This window comes from Maylandia zebra, linkage group LG2 (genome assembly GCF_041146795.1).
Source record: "Maylandia zebra isolate NMK-2024a linkage group LG2, Mzebra_GT3a, whole genome shotgun sequence".
Classification (NCBI taxonomy): Eukaryota; Metazoa; Chordata; class Actinopteri; order Cichliformes; family Cichlidae; genus Maylandia; species Maylandia zebra.
The window spans coordinates 9,954,389-9,976,140 of NC_135168.1; the positions used below are offsets into that span (position 1 = coordinate 9,954,389).

At 42.6% G+C, this 21,752-nt stretch overlaps 2 long non-coding RNA genes across 4 annotated transcripts; both read left to right on the forward strand.

Annotated features, from left to right (window-relative positions):
• The first annotated feature begins 2,759 nt into the window (after positions 1 to 2,759).
• LOC143420762 (uncharacterized) lies at positions 2,760 to 6,370 on the forward strand. 2 transcript variants are annotated; one of them, XR_013100488.1, is made up of 4 exons: positions 2,761 to 3,248; positions 3,538 to 4,120; positions 4,210 to 4,303; positions 4,642 to 6,370. It is a non-coding gene; the product is annotated as an uncharacterized LOC143420762 (long non-coding RNA). The 2 variants fall into 2 exon arrangements; XR_013100487.1 differs by having other exon boundaries at positions 2,760 to 3,248; positions 3,538 to 4,303.
• An 11,223-nt stretch (positions 6,371 to 17,593) lies between these two features.
• On the forward strand, positions 17,594 to 19,933 carry LOC112434379 (uncharacterized). 2 transcript variants are annotated; one of them, XR_013100499.1, is made up of 3 exons: positions 17,594 to 17,682; positions 19,352 to 19,481; positions 19,737 to 19,933. It is a non-coding gene; the product is annotated as an uncharacterized LOC112434379 (long non-coding RNA). The 2 variants fall into 2 exon arrangements; XR_003024028.2 differs by lacking the exon at positions 17,594 to 17,682 and adding an exon at positions 19,217 to 19,276.
• The last annotated feature ends 1,819 nt before the right edge of the window (positions 19,934 to 21,752 follow it).

Sequence of the window (21,752 nt, forward strand, 5' to 3'; positions counted from 1 at the left end):
CACACCTTTGGGGATATTTATTTTTGTGTTTGCAGCGCTGTGAGCCAGAACAGCGAGAGAAAAATCTGCAACAGCGACGAGCCGAATGCTTACGTGAATCGCAGCAGCTGCACATGTGCTACGCTGAATTAGAGGATATCTTTGCTCTGGATTTCTATTTCTACTTTTTCATTTCTATACGATTCTTCTTGCATCTAAACAAAGATGATTCAATTTGCTAAATGTTGATGGCTCTTCGTGCTCAGGTGTAAATGAGACGTAATATTTGCTCTTGGTTTGGTTCTCCTGTACAGAACCTTGCAGTACAACAGAAACCTAAAAACATTATTTGTAGTTGTTATTCTTAGTTGTTCTGCTGCCTAAATACCACAGGGTCTGATTATGAAGTTATTGAGCTGCACATACGTTACGACCTGCTTAAGTTGGAGGTCACAGCGTCTGTAGAGCAGCTGGAACATAATGAAGTCTACAAGGTTAAAGTTTTCTCTTCAGTTATTGTTCTTTCTGCTGCTTGGTTTGATGGATCTGAGAGCTTTTGTTTTTATTATTGTTATTATAATTATCATTAATATTTTACTCTCTAGAAGCTTTAAAATAGTGTTTGTGTTTGAAAAAATTGATTTAAGAATTGAACAGAAACATCTGTCCTTCTGAAAATCGCCCAAAGGCACGGAGACAAAGTCAAAGGATGCAACCTGTAACTTTCTCTTCCTTCATGTCAGGACCATCATCCATGATTTATATAAAATGCATATAGCAACAGTAGCACTTTAGTTTGGACTTTATGATTTCTGTAACTGGAAAATATTATTTTGTTTAAAGACAGAAGTGACCGCATAGTTGCAACATCAAAGGGAAATATTAATTAATTAGCATCAAGTATATTTGTTGCTTAAGCGTTTGCACTATAACTTAAGTAGGATTATAACTTTTAAGGAAGGAAAGATTTCAGATATTTAGTTCACTGTTTCAGTTATTTTATATGAAATTAAAACATTTACGTTGGTCAAATATGATGCTCTAAATCAAATAAAAGTTTGAAAATAAATGATGTATTTTTAAATGCTGCAACAAATGTTCACAAAAAGTAACTATAATTAAAACCAGTTAAACAAAATCAAATGTTTGAATCATGCTTAACCAAATGCCAGGCTGGAGAGCTGAACCTAAAGTATACGTAGAAAGATTTCAACATCTGAGCAGTTTTTAATGTTTTTATCACATATAAATGTCACAGCAGTGGGTCCTGGCCCAATGCTTTGTGTTTTTGCTTTTCTTTGACTCTTGTTTTTCTTGGTTTTTGTTCTTCTTATTTATCAGGCTCTCAGTAATCTTAGTTCTCCCTCCCTCAGTGTTCATTTCAGCCTGTGTTTAGTTTCTGTTCCCGTGTCCCACGTTTCATCGTTTCATGTCGAGTCAGCCCTGTCTCTCTGTTTCCTGTGTCTCCCCAGTCAGCCCCGCCTCCCTCGGGCACTCATGTGTGATACAGAGTAATAAACCTGACTACATTTGCTACACTCTCTTTATTACCTGTTACTTTAAAATTCATACACTAATTATGTCTGCCCATCTCTCTAATGTGAAGGTCAAAGGTCAACATCCCAGTGACATAAGAATAATCCCAAAGGGGCAAAGGCAGCGGTTAATTTAGCACATTTAGCATTAAGGGTACAGCAAGGATATACTTTTACTTATTGTGGCAGGGGTGTGGTCTCTGGCCTGCTGCAGTGGAGGCTGGTGGCGGGACGTTGGACGGCACAGGTGAGGGTGATGGAGCTCATGACTCTCCCCTTTATAGTGACGGAGGAGACTGGCGTGGGGGAAGCGTGTAGTGGAGGAAGCCGAGGAGAGAGCTGGTTTCTGGCTACAAAGACGGCGTCAAACCAGAAAAGATTGCTCGTGGTCAAATGTCAAAGGAGCTTGCAAAGAAAAGCGTCTGGACTTCTTTAAGTTGCTTGAAGACGTTTCACCTCTCATCCGAGAAGCTTCTTCAGTTCTAAGGTCAAATGGTGGAGAGTCCCAGATATAAACCTAGTGGGAGTGACCCCCCACAGAGGGACAAAAGGACCCCTGATGATCCTCTAATCGCCTGAGCCAAGGTGTGAAACTGGGTGTGGGTCCCAATCAGCCAGAGTTTCGGGTGTGTTCATTGTGAAACCTGGCCCCACCTTATCATGTGATTTCCTGAGGTCAGATGGCCCAGGATGTGAGTGGGCGTTAAGGCGTCTGGGAAGGATCTCAAAACTGGATTATAGATGGCAGAGAGTTGGTGTCGTAAACCCCGCCTCTGTTCAAAGATGGTCGCTCACAGTGGACATAGATGCTTCCTTCACTCCTCTTTCAAACCATCTGTCCTCTCTGTCCAAAATGTGAACATTGGCATCCTCAAAAGAGTGTCCTTTATCCTTAAGATGCAGATGGACTGCTGAGTCTTGTCCTGTGGAGGTGGCTCTTCTATGTTGTGCCATGCGCTTGTGAAGTGGCTGTTTGGTCTCTCCAATGTAGAGGTCTGGTCATCCCTCGCTGCACTGTACAGCACACACCACATTGTTAAGTCTGTGTTTTGGAGTTTTGTCTTTCGGGTGAACCAGTTTGTGTCTGAGCGTGTTGCTGGGTCTGAAATGCACCGGGATGTCATGCTTGGAGAAAACTCTCCTGAGTTTTTCTGATACACCGGCTACATAGGGGATGACAATGTTGTTGCGTCTGTCTTTCTTATCCTCCCTCGCTGGTGTCTGGTCTTCTTTTCTGTGCCTCTTTTCTGACTTTAAATTCGGCAAATAGGCTCCTTTGACTATGATGACCTGGATGACTGAGAACCTTCACAGACACTTGTGGTCAAATAATGTGTCAATCACCTGTGAATCAAACTGTGTGTGGCTCAGTTCATGTCACAGTGTTGTTTAGTATATCTTCACTTGTCTCACTCTCCTTCTGTTCTGTCCATCAGGACGATCCTCAGCGCTTACAAAGATCCTCCATCGATGTTGTAACTGTTGGCATGATGACATTGTATATAATTTGGATTATTTCTTTATCTTGTCAAGATCCATGTCATGATTTTAAATTGTTTAAGCTGTACATTACTGTTTGTTTTTTGTAGTCAACGTTTTGGTGCTTTGTGCTTTTATTTTGAAAGTCAAGTTCGCTTACAAGTTGCGCTAGTTTCCTTTTTGGGTAGAACGAAGAAAACACCAGCGCTGTTTTCTTCGTTCACCAGCGCTCGCTACACCTCCATCTACCAGAAGGTGAGTGTACTCCTTTGTACTCAGATTAACATTTTACTTCTTAAAATACATTTTCATATATGAGCTTTCTATTATTTCATGGCCATTTAATCAATATTAAAATTACAAGCATATCAACAAAGGTGAAGCTGGTTTTTTCCACTTGCTGTCACACAGTCATGGAGGAATACAATAAATACATAATCAGTCATAGATCCTGAACAATGACATTAAAAGAAAGTCTGTGGCTCTAAAAACTAAACAGTATAAAGACATGCTCCAAGCTGCTGTTTCTCTCCTACTCCTCTAGGTTTTCCACTGTCGGCCATCCAGCGATGCTGGAGGGCTACCTGGCCAATGCTGGCCTACACAAAGAGGTCCCGGCTCGGAGGAGCTGAAGAAGATCCTTGCCTTCCTCGTCAGTTTCCTCTTCAGTTCCTATCCCAACAAAACCTTCTTGCACCTATTAGCTCCAAAGAGGCTATGGTGCCCGTGGAGGTCTGGACCTGAGGCCTGTGCTCATCACGTGGATAGAAAACACTCTGACACCATTCTGGAGGTCTGATGGGACTCTGACCAAAACACAGATGAAATAAAACTTGTGGCTGGAGCTTTTAAAATTACTTTTTCACCTCATAGATTAATGCTCATGATTGCATGTTAGCAAGACAGCATCTCCCCAAGGTGAAACTCTCAGGAGACATTTACTCTTAAACTGTAATCTGGTTGAGACTACTTGAGGAGATCTTAGTAGCGAGTATGTGGATTTAGTCTCTTCACCAACAGCAGACAGACCCATGCCAAGAAAGCAGACATGTTCTCAAAGAAAGCCGAGAGCAGAGATTGGAAAAAGCTAAAAAGAAAAAGCTGCAGCTTCAGACGACTATCTGCCTGTAAGGCTGAAAAAGTCCAGTTACGCTCTATTTTGGAAAAGCTCCCAGTTTTGGTAACCTGGACTTTTATTTCCCCTCTTCTGCTACAGATGTTGACTGTGACCTCAGAGGCCAACTGGACCACACAGCTGCAGCAGGAGTGAGGGAGAGGAGTCTTCATCCAGCTTCAAAGAAAACATCCAGGTAAAGTGACGTGGATCAGCGGATAAAGCCGTCTCCACTTTCAAAGGAGATCCTCTGAGAGAGAGACTCTCTGAGCCATTTTAGCCTCAAATTATAGGACTTTATAGTACAGCAACACTTTTAAAGGACAAAAATAAGATAAACTGTGACTGTAATACAAACAAAGTATTGCATGTGTTTTTAAAAGTGTTCCTCCGATGGGCAGGATATCACTATTAGACTGTCCCACCAGCCAACTTCAACAAGAGACCACAGCAGCATTCAGTGATCAGCACAGATGTTCCTCTAACACTCAGCATCTGATCCCTGTTGGTCTGTGTGCTTCTGCTTTTGCTCAGTTAGAAACCCTGCAGCAACCCGACCCAAAACTGTGTCTTCTTGTTGGCCTCAACGTTGAAGTGTCAAACGTCCAACATCTGGAAAGGAAACCACGCCAGTGTACTGTGATGTTTCACCAACATGTGGCAGACGCTGGTCCTGCCTTTCATGCTGACATCAGCAGAGAGCCCCGCCTACCTCAAAGCCTCCCCTGTCATGTATTGATCAGGGTGATGATGAAGATGAGCGAGTGCAAATAAGACTGTAAAAGTCCACGAGCAGAATGTTTGGATGCTTTCTAATGATTCATGAATATCATGAGAGTGTTTGTGTGTTTTGTCTTTTCTTTGCTGACGTTTGTTACTAACAAAGACAATTTACGCTCTGTGTGTGTTTTCATCCTTACCAGCCGCACTCTAACTGCAATGAAGGAAACAAACTGTAGAAATGGTCGACTCAGTGACTTCATAAAATATTGAAGTGGTTCAGGTAGAGCCAGTTTTTAAATGACCATGAACACTGAGCGTATTGTATCTGTACAGCATGTTTTTCTATTAGACAGATTTGTAACAGAGGCCTTGCTCTCAGTAAGTTTGAAATCCTTTTCTGATTTCTTTTGTAATCTCTGATCTTTGTGTATCCTGCTCAGTTTGCATGCTGCCTGTAGGAGTTTCTGTCTTTGTATTTGAAGATAATTCATTGAATATACTCAGCTGCTTCCCTTTGGTGCCTCACACATCACTGAAGTTTTTCAGTGTCCAGTTATTTGTTTTTAATAGCTGTTTGAATTCTCTGTATGTTTGACCCTGTAGACTGTTTAATGGACTGCTCGTCTTCCTGTTTGTAACCACTGCCTGTTTAGGACTAAAGATTTGGATTTTTGACTTGAACACAGCCTCTGCGTGTCGTCCCTTTGTGTCCTCGTCCTCTGTGAATGTGTCACAGATGTTTCCATGATAATAACACAGCTTTCCCACAGTGGCTTGCAGCAGCATTTATTCACAGCACATTTGAGAAAGGTTCAGATTAACTCGATGAGTTTATATTCAGAATGATTCTGACAGTGGGCCACTGTGAATTGTGATCTTTCATCAGGTCAATGTTTAAGTTCAGTATTTCAAAGCAGGAGCTATGAACAGTCATCATGTTGGCATTAGAATTATTATTATTAATCATTATTAATAATGTCGTTACTCATGTATAACTTTGATTAGTATACATGAATTTTATCAATAGTAAAAATAATGAATAATTCATGTATAACTTTTATTGTGTTTTGCATATTAATTATATTTAAATAGAGATGTTGACCCTGTCTCTACAGTAGCATCAGTGTAACATACATTATTGGTCCAAGCTGTCATAAATGGGGAGCCTGATCCTTTATTATGAAAACATGACGAGTATTTTTCTTGTCAGTTGGGAAGAAGTTGGTCTTTTTTTCCTTCTTTTTGCTCAGTTTGTCTTTTCTTTGATAATTGAAACTCTGATCAAACCTACTCATGTTCACAGCATGTAAAAGCAGCTGACAGTCCGTGGCATTGTTGTTTGTAGAGGTGCAGTGTAGTGGGAGCATAAATCAAAAGAAAACAGTAACATTTATGTAATAAAACATCTGAATGAAAATGAACAGGCCCTTTATGAACTTCAAAGGGATCTGAAAACAACACTTTTTAAAAGAGTATCTTGGGGTGTAGGTGGTCAAAATAGAAAACTGAGCTGAGACTCTAAGTTCAATCCATCCATTGGTTTTTACTTAGGAGGAAGAAATGTCAGGCTGGCGCAGGCTGGTTAGGTGCATGTGGTTATCTTTACCTAAATGAGTTCACTTTGTGGCTGCCAGGTTGGGCAGAAGTACCTGTCCCCTGTTAGGCTTAGTTAGGCTGTTCTCTTCTAATCAGACAAATAAGGCGATGACTTTCTGTGAACAGTATTTCTTATAACTCAGCAGTCTAATGCAAATCAGTTTAATAAATGCAATAGTTATTACCTTTAGGTTATTACCTTTAAACCTTTAGGAGAGCCGTCTCTGTGCTGTGGTTCACCCTAAAACCAGACTGGAATATCTCCAGGATCTGTCTATCATTCAGAAAATCAGTAATCTGAGTAAAAACAAGTTTTTCTAAGACTTTACTTAAAAATGGTAAGTTGGATACAGGTCTGTAGTTATTAAAATCATTACAATCCAAATTGCTCTTCTTCAGAAGGGGCCTCACCACCGCCGTTTTAAAGGCAGCAGGGAAGACACCCAACTGAAGAGAGCAATTCATCATGCATAAAAGCTCAGCCTCAAAAAATCCATAAAGTGTTTTAAAGAGTGAAGAAGGGATTGGATCTAAAAGACATGTGGTGGGTCTCACTGTGGAGAAAACTTTCTGCAGGTTCTCAGCATTAACCAGGACAAAGCTGTCCAGTGTCTCCTCAGGTACAATCGAGCCCTCAGATGTGTTTACAATCATATCACGATTAGATAAAATATCAGATCTGATGGCGCTGATCTTTCCCCTGAAGTGGTCTGCAAACTGCTCACAGAGCGAGTCTGTGGGGCTTCTTTGGGAGCTGTTAAAATCAGGGTTAAATAAATGATCTATGGTGGAAAAGAGGACCTTGGGATTATTTTTGTTATTACTGATTATTTTGGCGACGTATGAATTTCTTGACTTCCTTAATGTATTATTGTACATTTTAAGTTGCTCGCAAAGTATTTGATGGTTGATATTATTTTTATTTTTCCTCCATCTCCTTTCTGCTGCCCTGCAATTTCTTTTGAGTTTTTTGACTTCTTCGTTTCTCCAGGGTGATGCATGTTTTACGTTAATCTTTTTGGTGGTGAGTGGAGCAACGGAGTCAAGGCTTTTCTTCAGTTTGCTGTTGAAATGATTAAAAATCAAATCGCAGGGTGCAGGTAGAATCACAGGGGGGCATTCGTCTAAAACCCTGGTAAAATTTGCAGCCACTTCAGAGGTTAGATAGCGCCTCCTCACAGGTCGCACCGAGGTCTCCCGCTGAATAAAACCGGTGATGTTAAAAAACACATAGTAGTGGTCAGAGACAGCCAAGTCAACAACAGAGGACACGCTGGTGGACAGCCCATGGGTGATGACCAGGTCCAGAGTGTGTCCTCTGTTGTGAGTCGGCTGCGCGACGTGCTGGGTAAAATCCAAACAGTGAAGAATGTTTAAGAATTCTTTTGTTGCAGGGTCAGAAGGATGATCTATGTGCAGGTTAAAATCACCGGTTAAAATTATCATATTATATTTTGAGTGTATGTTTGTTAAAAATTCTGAGAATTCCTTGATAAAAGCAGCGCTGTCTTTAGGTGGTCTATAAATTGTGACAGATAAAACTGGAGGGCTGCTGAAAACAATAGCATGGAATTCAAAAGTGGTAAAATGATCAAATAAAATTTGTTTGGTGGTGAGTGTGTTGTTGGCTAAAGATGCAGTCCCACCACCTCTCTCACCACTTCTAATAGAAAAAGAGAAATTAAAATTTGGTGGGGAGGCCTCAGTGAGAACAACTGGTGCATCCGAACCCAGCCATGTTTCAGTTAAAAATAAACAGTCAAGTTTATTATCTAAAATTAAATCATTAATAATAAAAGACTTGTTCAACAGAGAGCGGACATTTAAAAGTGCCATACTGATTGAGACTGGTGGATTTTTGACAATAGAGTTGGATGGATGTTGATATTTTTGAAGAGGCCGGAGGTTATTAATGTTTTTGGAGTTACTGGATTTATGATAATTCTGTTGCTCTCTGTTTGTGATTATGACGGGTATTGTGTTGACTGTGGGAGAGAAAGGTCCGAGTCCAGAGTTTTGTGTATTACTGTTAAAAGTGGAACAAATATAGGAGCTGGGACCAAGGGGACATCAGTCAGTAGCAGACGGATCAGCAGGTAATGTCAGTTTGGGGTAGTGACAGGGCGATGTGCGGGAGTGCTGTACGCCAAATGCCAAATTGGCGGACAGCAAACGGCGTCCCCAGGCGTTGAGGTGGAGCCCGTCTGCCCCAAAAAGATGCCTCCTCTCCCAGAAGGCATCAAAGTTGTTAATAAAACCCACGCCGTGGGAGACACAGGCGGAGGAAAGCCAGGTGTTAAGGCTGAGCAGCCGGCTGAAACGGCCTATCCCTCTGCCACAGGTGGGGGTGGGCCCAGAGATAAAAGCACTCACCTGCAACTGACCAAGGAGGCTGAAGAGTTGGAGGAAGTCCAACTTCAGCAGCTCAGATTGCTGTTTGGGGATGTCATTGGTGCCGATGTGGATGATGAGCCGGTTAACCTGTGGGTGGGATGCCAGAATGTTGGGAATTCTGTCCACTATGTCAACAACAGTGGCTCCCGGGAACGACAGCGTGAGCGCCCCCCTCATCCGCACGTTCCTGATGATGGAATCCCCGAGGACCAGCGTGGAGAGAGGAGGTGCCACCAAGGGCTGTTGGCCATCTGAGACGCCCGCGCCGCGACACCGGAGGTGTTCAGATGGAGATGCGCCAGCCGGACTGCGTGAGTGACTCCCAGGTTTAGCTCTGACTCTACGCTCTGCTGAATCCTTTGAACCTGCTGATCAGTAAAGCTCTACGTGCTGCAGCAGATTGACCTCATCTGTGTTCACAGGTGTGGACCTCAGCGCTGAGGTGCAGGAGACTTTCATTCAGTTCTCCCTGCAAACAGCATCCAGCCTGGAAATACTGTCATCTTTCCCACAAATGGTGCTCTTATCTCAGAGAAGAAGTCTGATGTAAATAACTGCAATCAACAGTGATGTTCTGCACAGATCACTTTTCCATTTTGCTCTCTAGATGAGTCCCAGCTGCCTGACCTTGTGTCCAGGTGATCGTCTCACTGAGGAGCTTTTGTTCTGAAAATCTCACGTCCATCACCTGTTTCCTTTTTACTATCTCTGCTCTTTCTTTATTCACAATGCTCATAATATCACACAATTATATTCATCACCTGCATGTTTTTATCCAGCTGCTGTTAGAACCAAACAAATAAAAAGGATGAAAAGCCTGAAATCCTTTGATTTATTACATTTGAAACAAATATGAGAGCATCCCTAACAGCACAGCTGAGACCTTTGTTTTAATCAAGCCTTTGTATCGACACACTTGTAAAGATTCATATACAAAACATAATAGAATAAATCAATATAAAATACACATAATCACAAAAATGCAGCCATGTTGTGAGTTTGCATCTAAAACATGCATGTTTCCCTTTGTACAGGCAGATTTACAGCAGACAAAGCAACACGCTGATCGACTTTGACCGCTGCAAAAACAAAATACCCACCAAGTCTGAAGTCGATCAGAGGAACTGTTGACAGACTGACAGACAAACAGATGCTTGATTCATTAGTGCGATTAAATGTTCTTCTTTAGCAGCATCACTTCATGTGTTTGTGTTCCAGGAATAAAGGTCTGTTTAAACTGGACGTCTCCTCAGCATCACTCGTGCTGTCGTGGTTTCAAAGCTGTGCAGAAAGAATCTGAGGGATGATACAGAGGTGACCAAAGTTACAAACATCCAGCTGTGCTGCAAATGTTTGCAGAGCTCCAAACTCTTTGGCTTTCTGCAGAGCAAGTATGGAAGAAGCACCTGAGCTAACTTCAGTTTAGACGATATGAGGAAAAATGCTGCTTCCCAAAGTTTCCTACAAGTATCCAGTTTATATTTAGAGAAGCGAAGGCTCTTTATCCTGACAACTACTCCCTGGTGGATCCCTGTCCTGTGACAGCAGCAAAGACTGTGTATCAGTATCATCAAAGCCACTTCAATAACCAGTGTTTAAAGCTCTCTAGCAGATGGACTTCAGTGGCAGCAGCCTCTGTCTGCTGTGTACAGAAGGTTCTCTGATGAAGCACACAGCAGATGCTGCACTACAACAGCAGCAGCAGCTCAGCTTCAGTTTGCTTCGACGCCCTTTTTGACCTGTGAAACAGCAGAAAATGAAACATTTCAACACCCGTTTGTTAGCGTGAGCTATTCTGCTGTTTTTCATCATTTCACAGGTGAAATAAAATCACATTTACTTCCTGTAGGAGTGATCGTGTCCAGCCTGACTGAGACCATGTGCTCCATCCTGCACAGGTAATAAACCTCTGACATGAAGGGCTGTCAAGTAGTTTTAGACAAATGGGGGTAAAAGATGTTAAAAGCTTAAAGAGAAACTACATTTTCTAAGAACTGTCTGACGTTCACCTCTCACACAGTGGATACGATTCTGCCGCTGCAGGAATAATCTTTGTGGTTATGAAACTGTCCATGTGTTTGCAGAAAATGTCACATGTTCAAAGCCATCCCAGCACCTGGGGTTTGTATAAGTGCAGCTGCTGGTGGGGAGATAGTCTCACTCTTCTATATAAAGAGTCAGCAGGCAGCAGATCTTCATCTGTGATCTCCTCCATCATCACGTCTTCACTCTTCAGCAGCTATGGCTTCACTTCGTGCCCTTCTGGGAGTGGTGCTGTGCTCCTCATGGTTTCTGCTTCTGCCTCAGGCCGACTTTGATTTACAGAGTCATCCATAATATTTTTTATTTTTTATTTTACTGCCCATCTATTTTCATACAAATGTCTCCGTCTTATGGAAAAGGGGTGGAGCTTATCCAACGAGGACAGGCAGGGCCCCCCCAGACAGTTTAGCAGTCTATACAGGAGGCCGACCTTTGCAACATGTACTTCTATAATGACTTCACCATTTAGGTTATTTGGTTATGTTTCACCCTGGATTTTGTGTGATAATATTTATTTTGTCCACTGATTTAAAAACAACAAACTATATGAATATAAAACAGAGTGAACAACAAAACATCAGCTTTGGAAACTTTGATGTAAAATTCTGCAATTGTTTTCTCAGATATAGCATAAATCAAACTAACAAACATCAGTGTATTATTAATGTGCACACACACACACAGACACACACACACACACACACACACACACACACACACACACACACACACACACACACACGTGTTACAATAAACAGCTCTTATGCTTCTGTATGATTCTCAGTGCTTTCCATTTGCGTGTCCACAGGTTGCTGTAAGTGGTGCTTGACTGCAGTTTGCTCTCATTTCAAGTGGTTTGCTGTCACAAAGCCAACAGGAAGTCCGGCCATGGTTGAGCCAACTGAAGATGGGTTGAAGGTGGCGTCCTCGTTTCCTCTGTGAGCGCGAGAGGACAGACAAAGCAAACACCGTTTGGACAGCATTAAAATATTTACACTGATGATTAATGTTGTGTCTTTGCACCTGTAGCGATACATGTTGGAAAATGGAGACTTTAGCCACCAAGACTGACGTGCCTGGAAACTTCCCTGTGAGTACGCCCACAAAGACAGGAAACAGTTTAGCCACCGCGGTTAATCCTCCATCATCATCATCCAGTATTTTTCACATCTTTTCTTCTGCTGTTTCCCTTGTTGTCAGTCACGGGGTTTGTGACTGAAATGCGTGTGGTCGACGGGAAGCCTGACGAGTACGGCCTGAATCATTCCATCAACACCGGACGGAGTGAAACCTTTGTTGAAAACAGATTATATGGTAACGTTGCATTTAGCTTCAGTAAACTGTGAAGTTACAGCAGCAGATTTACATCACGTGGCTTCACAGGAAGTAGTCTGGACCTCAGCGCTGAGGTTCAAGCAGCTCTGCTTGCAGACGGCATCCTTCCTGAAAATGTTCTTCATCTTCCTAAAACCAGAACTTTTACATTGGTGCTGAAGTTCTATATAAAAACAGCCTGAAATACAAAGTGATGTTGTGCACTGATTACCTCACACTTTCCATGTTTCCTTCTACAGAGGAGTGTCCGCCTGAGTGTTTTGTCTGATCTGTTGTTGATCGTCTCATTGACACTGCATGCAGATCTGACACCAGGGCTGGACTGGGACAAAAAATGGTCCCGGGCATTTTGACTGGAGACCGGCCCCCCAGGTATTAAAGGAAAAACCATGAAGCCTTTGAATGAAAACAAACGCTGTTGTCACAGTGATGGACGCTGTCTTGTTGGTATACATGCATCAGTCTAATAAACTTAAACCTGCACCATCCTCCCTGTCCTGGTATTCTAAACAGGAAGTAGACTGTTGGTCGAGTTAACCTCCTGAACATCTGCAACACACGGTGGAAACCTGACATTAAGACAGAGACTAGAGGTGAGACATGATCATTGCTGATTACTGATGACAGATTTAGATATGTTTTCATAAACCTTTCATTTGCCACATCAATAAACAGCACGGCAGGGCAAAATATGTTTTCTAACATGGCAACCTTTAAAAAGTGAAAGGAGACAGAAAGACAGCTGAGAAAGAATCAAACGGACTTTTTGATGCATTTTACACACAGTACTGGTGCAGAATCTAGAAAATGTGGGAAACACTGGCATCATATGCAGTACTTACTTCTGAAGAAATTATGATGGGACCCTAAAAAATGACTATGTACAATAATGGATTTCTATACATTTTACATCAGATGAAAACGTTTGTTGTAAGATTCAGATAATTATTTATTAAAAGTGAGACATTTTAAATGAGAACAAGAAAGAAAAGTATTTCTTTGTGCCCCCCTCTCCCTGTTAATGCCCTACCTGCCCCCCTGGCAACACTTTGCTAGACCCGCCCCTGCACAGTTACCAGCTGTCAGCTACACAAAAAGGATCCTGGTGTTATTTGTCTCTCAGAAACAGTTCATAACTTCAACTCATTTTTGTTTTGTCAGGTTTTGTTCTTTACATTGTCTTTCTTCTATATAATTGTTAAACATTTAATAAATATGTCTACAAAAAGATTTTAAAAATCAGACATTTCACACAGACACCCAAATGATTTCTGACTGATGAAGGGGGCTGAAGGTGCCCTGCTCTTGCCCAGCTTCTGCTGCTCTCTCCCTGCTCACTGTCAGCAGCTGGCAGCCTCGGTCCTGCCTGAGACTCTTCATCTATCAGTGCCAAAGAATATGGGAAATAGCAACGCACAACATGCACATTACAAAACAAGCACATGAATCAGCATTACATTCATTAGTGAAGTGCTGACGTTCGTTCCTAAACTTTGGGCCTTAATTAACATCACTGTGAACTAATGTTTGCTTTGCTTCTTAACCAGTGAAGCAGCGAGGGGCTTTCTGAGGTTCCTGCTCGTAAATGCCCAAAATGAGTCGAGTATTTCTCTGCAACTACAAACTCTGTTTACATCAGAGGTGTAAATATTACAGCACTGTGTCAGAGTCACTGAGGCTGGAACACAGAAAAAGGAAGTAGATGTATTTATTTTTAGACTTTATTGCCTGGAACCACTTTAAAAATACGCTTTGGGTCACAATTAACTGCAGAAACCAGGAATCCACATATGAACATTATCTGTGCAGAGATTTATGCTTCTGAAGGTAAACAGTGAAAACTTGCAGCACTAAATGCACAGATAGCCAGGCGTTTCACATTTTGTGACCATCTGCCAGTTTTCATTTCTTAGGTATTGAAGAGCAGAAATGATTGAATTTTATTTACATGCTTAAAAATGTTTGCTTTTGAATATTATTTGAAGAATTACCCACACACTCAGGCACTGTGGGCCTGTTTCCCTTTGCACAACCGAGTGTTGGAAACGGGCCTTTTCTCTTTAAACTCTGAGGGGCTGTAACTTTGGCTTCTATTGGCAGATTTGCATGATTGACCCTCTTTTTAAAATAGTTTTAGCCAAGAGAATCAAGCTAACATCACTGTTTTTACGTCAGCTCACGTCACACGAGCTGTTTCAAGAAAAGTCCTCCTGTCACACAGCAATGCCTACATGAATCACACCACTCTGCTTAAATAATAATAATAATGTTTAGTGAAGCAGGTGAAGCAAAGGGCTGCTTTTAATAGGCTGGGAGACCCAGGTGTGCTGCTTTAGCTGCTGAGCCTCTCATGCTAGCCTCCATCTATAAGCTGGGATCACAGGAGCACTGCAGTCCTGACTAGATCAAGGATTGTTATTCATGCAGGTGACAAAAGTTTACATTCACAGAGTCATAGGATTGAGCCTGGTTTGAAAAGCAGCTGTTTAATGCAGCTGCTTAGAGTTCACACACAGTAGAAGAATCAGACTTGAGTCACATTTCAAACACTGGAAAAATACTCAGCAAGTAACAATGAAAACAGCACAGACTCAGTATATCCTGTTCAGTCCTGTGTTTGATATGAATGTGCTGTTCAGAGAGGATCTCATGTCCTCTTTTACAAAGCCTTTGTTTCATGATGTTTGTGTATAAATGAATGTAGGTGTGTTTCTAAGTGTGAAGGAGCCCTGGGAGAAAAGACTGAAGCTTGTGCCAAAGAACAAACAGGAAAGAAAGATCAGCATTAATGAAGACGAGCACAGAAGGAGCCCAAGCACGTGTTGCTTTTTCAGATTTCTCTAAAAGTGTGTGTTCATTTGTTCCATCCTTCACAACAAACAACAGCTGACAGACACACATGCACTCTGTGTCACTTCACAGGGGCTGATGAAAGTGGACACAGTAAAGGCAGAGCTGGACCTGCTCTACACATCCTGCACTCTGTTAACAGACTTTATTCTGCAGCATCAACAGATAAAAATATATAAAGATATAGAAACGTTTAACATTGTGACTGTTCACATTAGTGAAGCTGTTACTTTGCTGCCAGGTGGGAAAAGAAGCCTAAAGCTGAGTCTGATTAAACATCTGCTGCACCAGAGAGTTTCATGGCCCTGCTTTATCCTGTGCTTGCTGACCACCTTGTCCTGAAACCTCTTCATCATCCTCACAGTCGTGTGAAGAAAGAGGGAAGCAGGTGGAAACCATCTGTGCTGCTGTGTTCACTTGTGTGTGTGCGTCTATGGTCATATCTAATGTGTACCTACAGACAAACACAAACACCTGGCATTGCACAAGAGTCTCTATGGAGCAACCTGCAGATGTCAGAGATGTGATTAGAGGGTAAAGTGGACTAGTGAGAGCATCTATGTTGTTGTTGTCTGCTGGGGGACAGCATCAGCTCCAGAGATGCATCAGGATCAGCAAACTAATCTGCAAGGCTGCAAGTGTCACTGAAGGAGTTTGAGTCAGTGAGGGACTCAAACTCACACAGCTGGTCAAGAAGGCTCAGCAGCTGCTGTATTTCCTGAGGAGGCTGAGGAAATTTGGTATGTTGGCCAAGATCCTCAGCAGGTTCTACAGCTGCACTGTGGAGAGCAGCCTGACAGCTGCATCACTGCATGGTACGGCAGCACTACTGCAAACCGCAAACGCCTGCAGAGAGTGATAACAACTGTGGAGAAGATCATCAGGACCCCGCTGCCCTCTCTGCAGAGCAGCTACCATCACAGAGTCCAGAGGAGAGACACACCTCTGCCCTCGAGACGAAGGTTCAGAAGTGTGAAATGTAGAACATCCAGACTCAACAACTCCATCTTCCCCACTGCTATCAGACTCCTGAACAGCTGACCGACCTCAAACTGCAGTTTGCACATCAGGTCACTTTGCACACTAAGTTCATTTTGCACATTAAACTCCATGTACATCCATGTACATCGACATCTGCAGACCACACGTGTCTTCAGTTACTTATTTGTACTTATTTGCAGTTATTTATCTTTTTATTTTATTTTTTTAAGTTATTTCTTATCCTTATTTTATCTTTTTATTTATTCTTATCTTGTTCTTTTAACCATTATCTAACTTGGCATTGTGCACGGTGTGTTTAGATTCAGTTTAAATTCAGGGACACGGAGCCCCTGTTGATCCTCTACCTAATCACACGAGCTACGGTGTGAGAACGGGTGTGGGTCTCAATCAGCCAAGGTCTTGGGTGAACCCATTGTGAGATCTAGCCCCACCCCATCATGTGATTTCCTGTGATCAAATGTCCCAGGATGTGAGTGGGCGTTAAGACGTCCATGTCCCTCTTCAAGCAACTTAAAGAAGTCCAGACGCTTTTCTTTCCAAGCTCCTTCAACAACATCATTCATAGAACAGCTTCCAACTTCTTTTGCTCGGCTACAGTTTGGATGGATTTGCATTTAAAGATGCAACAAGACTAAAATGGTTAGGGTCAGGAGGTCAAAGGTCAGAGCTCCTGTGGGTCTGAGGGCGGCCTCACGCTGGAGAAGGATGAAGGAGTCTGACCTGAGCCAGTGTTTGACATGAACACATCAGCACTGCTGTCAGTGAGCCTAACGACAGCCGTTAGCATCATTTCAGTGTTTCAGTCATAAAAACACTTCCTGTCTCTGTGGTGGTTACAGTGACATCATGCAGTTTGTGCTTTGACCTCCAGAGGGCGACAAATCAGCACAGACAGAGAGCTCCATTCAAACTTTGCTGCCATCAGGAATAATTCTTCAAATATAATCATCAGTGTTTGAGCAGTTATGATATCAGGGACAATCTAGACATGTGTGACAATACTGAACATGTCACATGACACACCTCAAACATCATGTGATCCACTCTCAGTCTGCACTTTCATTCATGACTTCAACAGGTTGAAATGAGCTTTGAAGAAACATTCAGTGAAATAAATCTTTCATGGATTCATGTGAGCAGCAGATGAACTTTGTACCAACAACATCTTCAATAACAGAGTCTGAATGAAGCTCAGGTGTTGATGCTGCTCACTGATTGGACGCTTGCTTTCAGCTCTGCTCTCAGTCTTTACTGCACAGGTGAAGGTAGAAAGTGTGACTGGATCTATAGACTGGAAACAGAGAAACATGCTGAACATTTGAAGCTTTGCAGCAGAAATGTTCATGTTACAAATACAGCAGAGCTGATCTGGGATCAGTGTGTTCACACCTGCAGCTACAACAAGGTTTCATGTCTCCACACGTCAGCATGTGAACTTTACTCTGACTCAGTCTGAGCAGTCAGACGGCATATTTTTAAAGTTAACACATCAGCACACACAGAGCTGAGCCCCTCCCACCTGTGCTGAGTTTCAGGTGGAGCCCCGCCTCCTTCCAGGAAGCAGCTCACCTGTGTGTCCGTGTTTAGTGTCCAGGTGTGGAGTGGAGCTTGTTGTTGGTGTGTGAAGAAACTGTAAGTTTGCTTTGTTTCCTCCTTTAACAGTTTGTCTTTAGGAACTTTACTGTTTGTTCAGCTCGTGTTTGATTTCTTCACACAACAAACTGTGTGTGTTTGTATTTCCGGTCTCTCCATTAAAGTCAGTGTGTAATGTTTCCTGGCTAACATCAGCTGTGTGCAGCTTAGTTCAGCACAAATCTGCCGCTCCATAGTTCACGGTAACGGACTCACAGCTGGACCAACGAGGCCGAGTGTGTCCGCCACTCTGAGCTACGTTCGTGTTTGTGTACTTGTAGTTTGTACTTTGAGTTCACTCAGAGCCCACAGAGGACGCAGCGTACGTGATGACGTCACAGCCCTTTACCTCCTTTACTGTCACTGTGATTAATATTTACACACGAGACACCTGCAGAGCTCTGACGCTGAGCTAGCACACAGCATGCTAACACTAAGCTAACACTAAGCTAACGCTAAGCTAGCCAAGAACCCAGAGTGAGTTAAAGCTGAGTAAACACTGACCCCAGACCAGCACCGTGATAAAGTGAGCTGCTGCTGCTGAACTTGAACAGGTAACAAAGTGATGAGCAGTCAGGCTGCAGGTTTCTACCTGTTCATGTTTCTACAGTAGAATCACTTTGAAGTGTCTTTGTGCTGTTTCATCTTTGATTTGTGTTCATAAACACTCAGAGAAACATCACGTGACCTCATCAGGATCTGTGTTGGTGTGTGGGGCTGTACCTCAGCTTTATGTTGTTACATGCTCATTTGTTCATTTTAACATCAAAGTAATGTTATGAGGAGTAATGAAGTAACGTACTCCATTACTTTTAATTAAAGTGTTCTGTGTAATATGTGTAATAATGACTGTTTTGAGTAATGACCAACACTGATCACAACAAAGAGGAAATGCCTCCAACATGCACAAACATTTGAGCCACAACATGCAGTTAATGTGCACAAATGTCTTTGATATGCTGCTCAGTGATGGTGGTGACTGTCAGAGCAGAGCTACTGAGAATCAATAAGTAATATCAATGATGGGATCAGAATCACTAAATTCTTCTCATCCCTGTCAGTATCATACATGTGCTGTATAATGTGATAAATGTAGAGGTGCTGGCTGTTCTCTCACTCTGCTGTTTAGCTGTAAAGGACGCCTCCCTGCCTTTGTCTCATTCATGACCTTTAATAGTCTCTTCTAACATGCAGAGATCTGTATGATCTGTTTCATAGAGTCTAACCAGCCTGTACAGGTAACAACAACAGTCACTGCATCACTGACACACAAACGTCATCTCTGTCAATAACAACATTCATACATGGAATAAAAACACATCAGTGGATCATTGCTGGAGCTGATGTTTGTGCTCCTGGTGCAAAGGCTCTCAGTTTCCTCCTTGAAATAACATCAGTGGTGGGTCAGCGACATGCTTTCTTTCCCTCTCAGGTTTAAATATCTGGGACTCTCCACCGTTTGGTTTTAGAGCTGAAGAAGCTTCTCTGATGAAACGTCTTCCAGAAACTTAAAGACGGCTCTTTTCTCTCCAAGCTCCTTAGATCACATGACCTTCATGACTGAGATCCTACTGGTTTCTAGGTCACATGACAGGTCAGAGGTCAGCGACTGTAACTCCGTTCCTCCTGTTAATGTGAACTCACTGAGTGTTTGTGGTTTACCTCTCAGACTGACTGAAGATGATGATGGAGGAAGAGGAGGACAGAGCAGAGTCTGCAGGGTCCAGCTGTCCGTCTGTGAGGAGTGACCGGTCCAGACCTGAACCTCCAGACTTCAGTGGTGAACCTGGAGCAACGAGGTCAGAGAGCTGAACTCACTGAGTAACAGAAATAATTCTGCACTGACATTATAATCAGTGTTGACTCTGGTTGATTGTCTGACTGTGTTTGTGAGCTGAGAGGAAATGAAAATGAGTTTGTAACAAAATTCAGTTTTGTCCAGTTTTCCTGTAAAAAGCTGAACTCTAATCTAAGAGGATGTTACTGACAGGAAACAGCTGCATTATCTGCAGTCTGTGTGATCACAGCTGCTTCAATCATGTTTGTGTCTGCAGAGGTCAGAGGTCACAGTCTGCAGGGTCCAGCTGTCCGTCTGTGAGGAGTGACTGGTCTAAACCTCTAAATCCTCCAGTCTTCAGTGGTGAACCTGGAGCAACGAGGTCAGAGAGCTGTGATGACTCCTTTACATGTTTGTGTTTCCTGGATAAATATGACCTGAAACATCCTCAGATTGTTACAAAGATTCATTAAAAAGAAAACAATGAAAGAGAAAAGATCCAAATGTTCGACTTGGTCATTTGCTGTTTGAGGACAGTGATGCTCATATCTGTGGGGAAAGTGTGACCTGAGTGGGTTCATGTTTGTCTTTAAAGAACAGAGCTGCTCTGATTCTCTTTGTGTCTGATCTGTTAAACAGTCTGAGAGGTCACACAGAGACCCAGCAGCTAAAGCCTGGATCATACTGGCTGCTGTTACTCCATCAGGACAACACTGAACCACAGTGGTGTGGATGTAGTGGATAAATCCCACCATACTGATGCTCAGAGTTAACCACAGGGAACAAAACCAGATGTTACCTTCAGATTGTGACCTTTGGAGTGGACGATGCAGATTTCAATAGAGAATAAATGTTGTTGTTTTTCAGCTGTGAAGAAAGAATCTAATTTTCTGAACTTAAGAATTTATGATGCTGGAAACAACATGGAGACTATAACACAACATTTCCACTGTGTTCATAGAATGAATGTAAAACTGTCAGACATTCATTAAATATGCAAAATGTCTACAGAAGCATCAGAGGGTCAGACGTGAAGCACTCAGTGATTTTGATCAAATGACTCATCAGTTATTGATCTGTACTACACTGATCTACCACGTTAGTAAAGCTGGTGTTCTGGTGGTGGAGGGAGACTCGGATCATGTTCTGGTTTTGGAGCAGTGATCTGCTGATGGTTCAGTTTGATGAGCTTCTTCAAAATCATCCCTGACATCACCACTGAAAGGACGTCCATGAAAACAGACTGAAAATTACTGATATGTTCACAATCTGAGAGTTTAAAACTTGACAGACTTGATTCAGATGAAGTTATTTGAGCAGAAACTCCTGGATCTTTATCCTGTGTTGATCTAATCCTTCATGGTTCCTCCACAGAGTGGACCAGCAGAGCTCAGAGGTTCCCAGTGGTCAGTCTGCCCAGCAGCATCAAACACAGCTGGACTCCATATTTATGGTCTGTACATGTACAACAACTACTGTTACATCTGTTCTGTTCACAGTCATCTCCATGCTGCTCTTTGTAGACCAGTGGATCGTCAGTGTGTCCAACATGGATCTGATGTTTGGCTCCATGATTTCAGTCTGATTGGCTCATTCATAAATATTCTGTTCCAGCTGCTGGAGGACAACATCATCACTTTTGTGAAGAACGAGCTGAAGAAGATCCAGAAGGTTCTGAGTCCAGATTACCCAGAATGCTTAGAGAGTCAGAGGAGCAGCAGCAGAGAGGCATTTGTGAAGATCACAGTGGACTTCCTGAGGAGAATGAAACAGGAGGAGCTGGCTGACCGTCTGCAGAGCAGTAAGAGGATTTATCTAAAGATTTAAGCTGCTGGATAAATGAACATTTTCCAGAGATGGAAGATGGAGCAACATGTTTTAAAGATGAGTTCTTTTTGGAATTGAGTGTTTATTTTTCTTCTCATTCAGAGCTTCAAGCTCCAGTTTGTCACCGTAACCTTAAATCCACCCTGAAGAAGAAGTTCCAGTGTGTGTTTGAGGGCATCGCTAAAGCAGGAAACCCAACCCTCCTGAATCAGATCTACACAGAGCTCTACATCACAGAGGGAGGGACTGCAGAGGTCAATGATGAACATGAGGTCAGACAGATTGAAACAGCATCCAGGAAACCAGACAGACCAGAAACAACCATCAGACAAGAAGACATCTTTAAAGCCTCACCTGGAAGAGACGAACCAATCAGAACAGTGCTGACAAAGGGAGTGGCTGGCATTGGGAAAACAGTCTTAACACAGAAATACAGCCTGGACTGGGCTGAAGACAAAGCCAACCA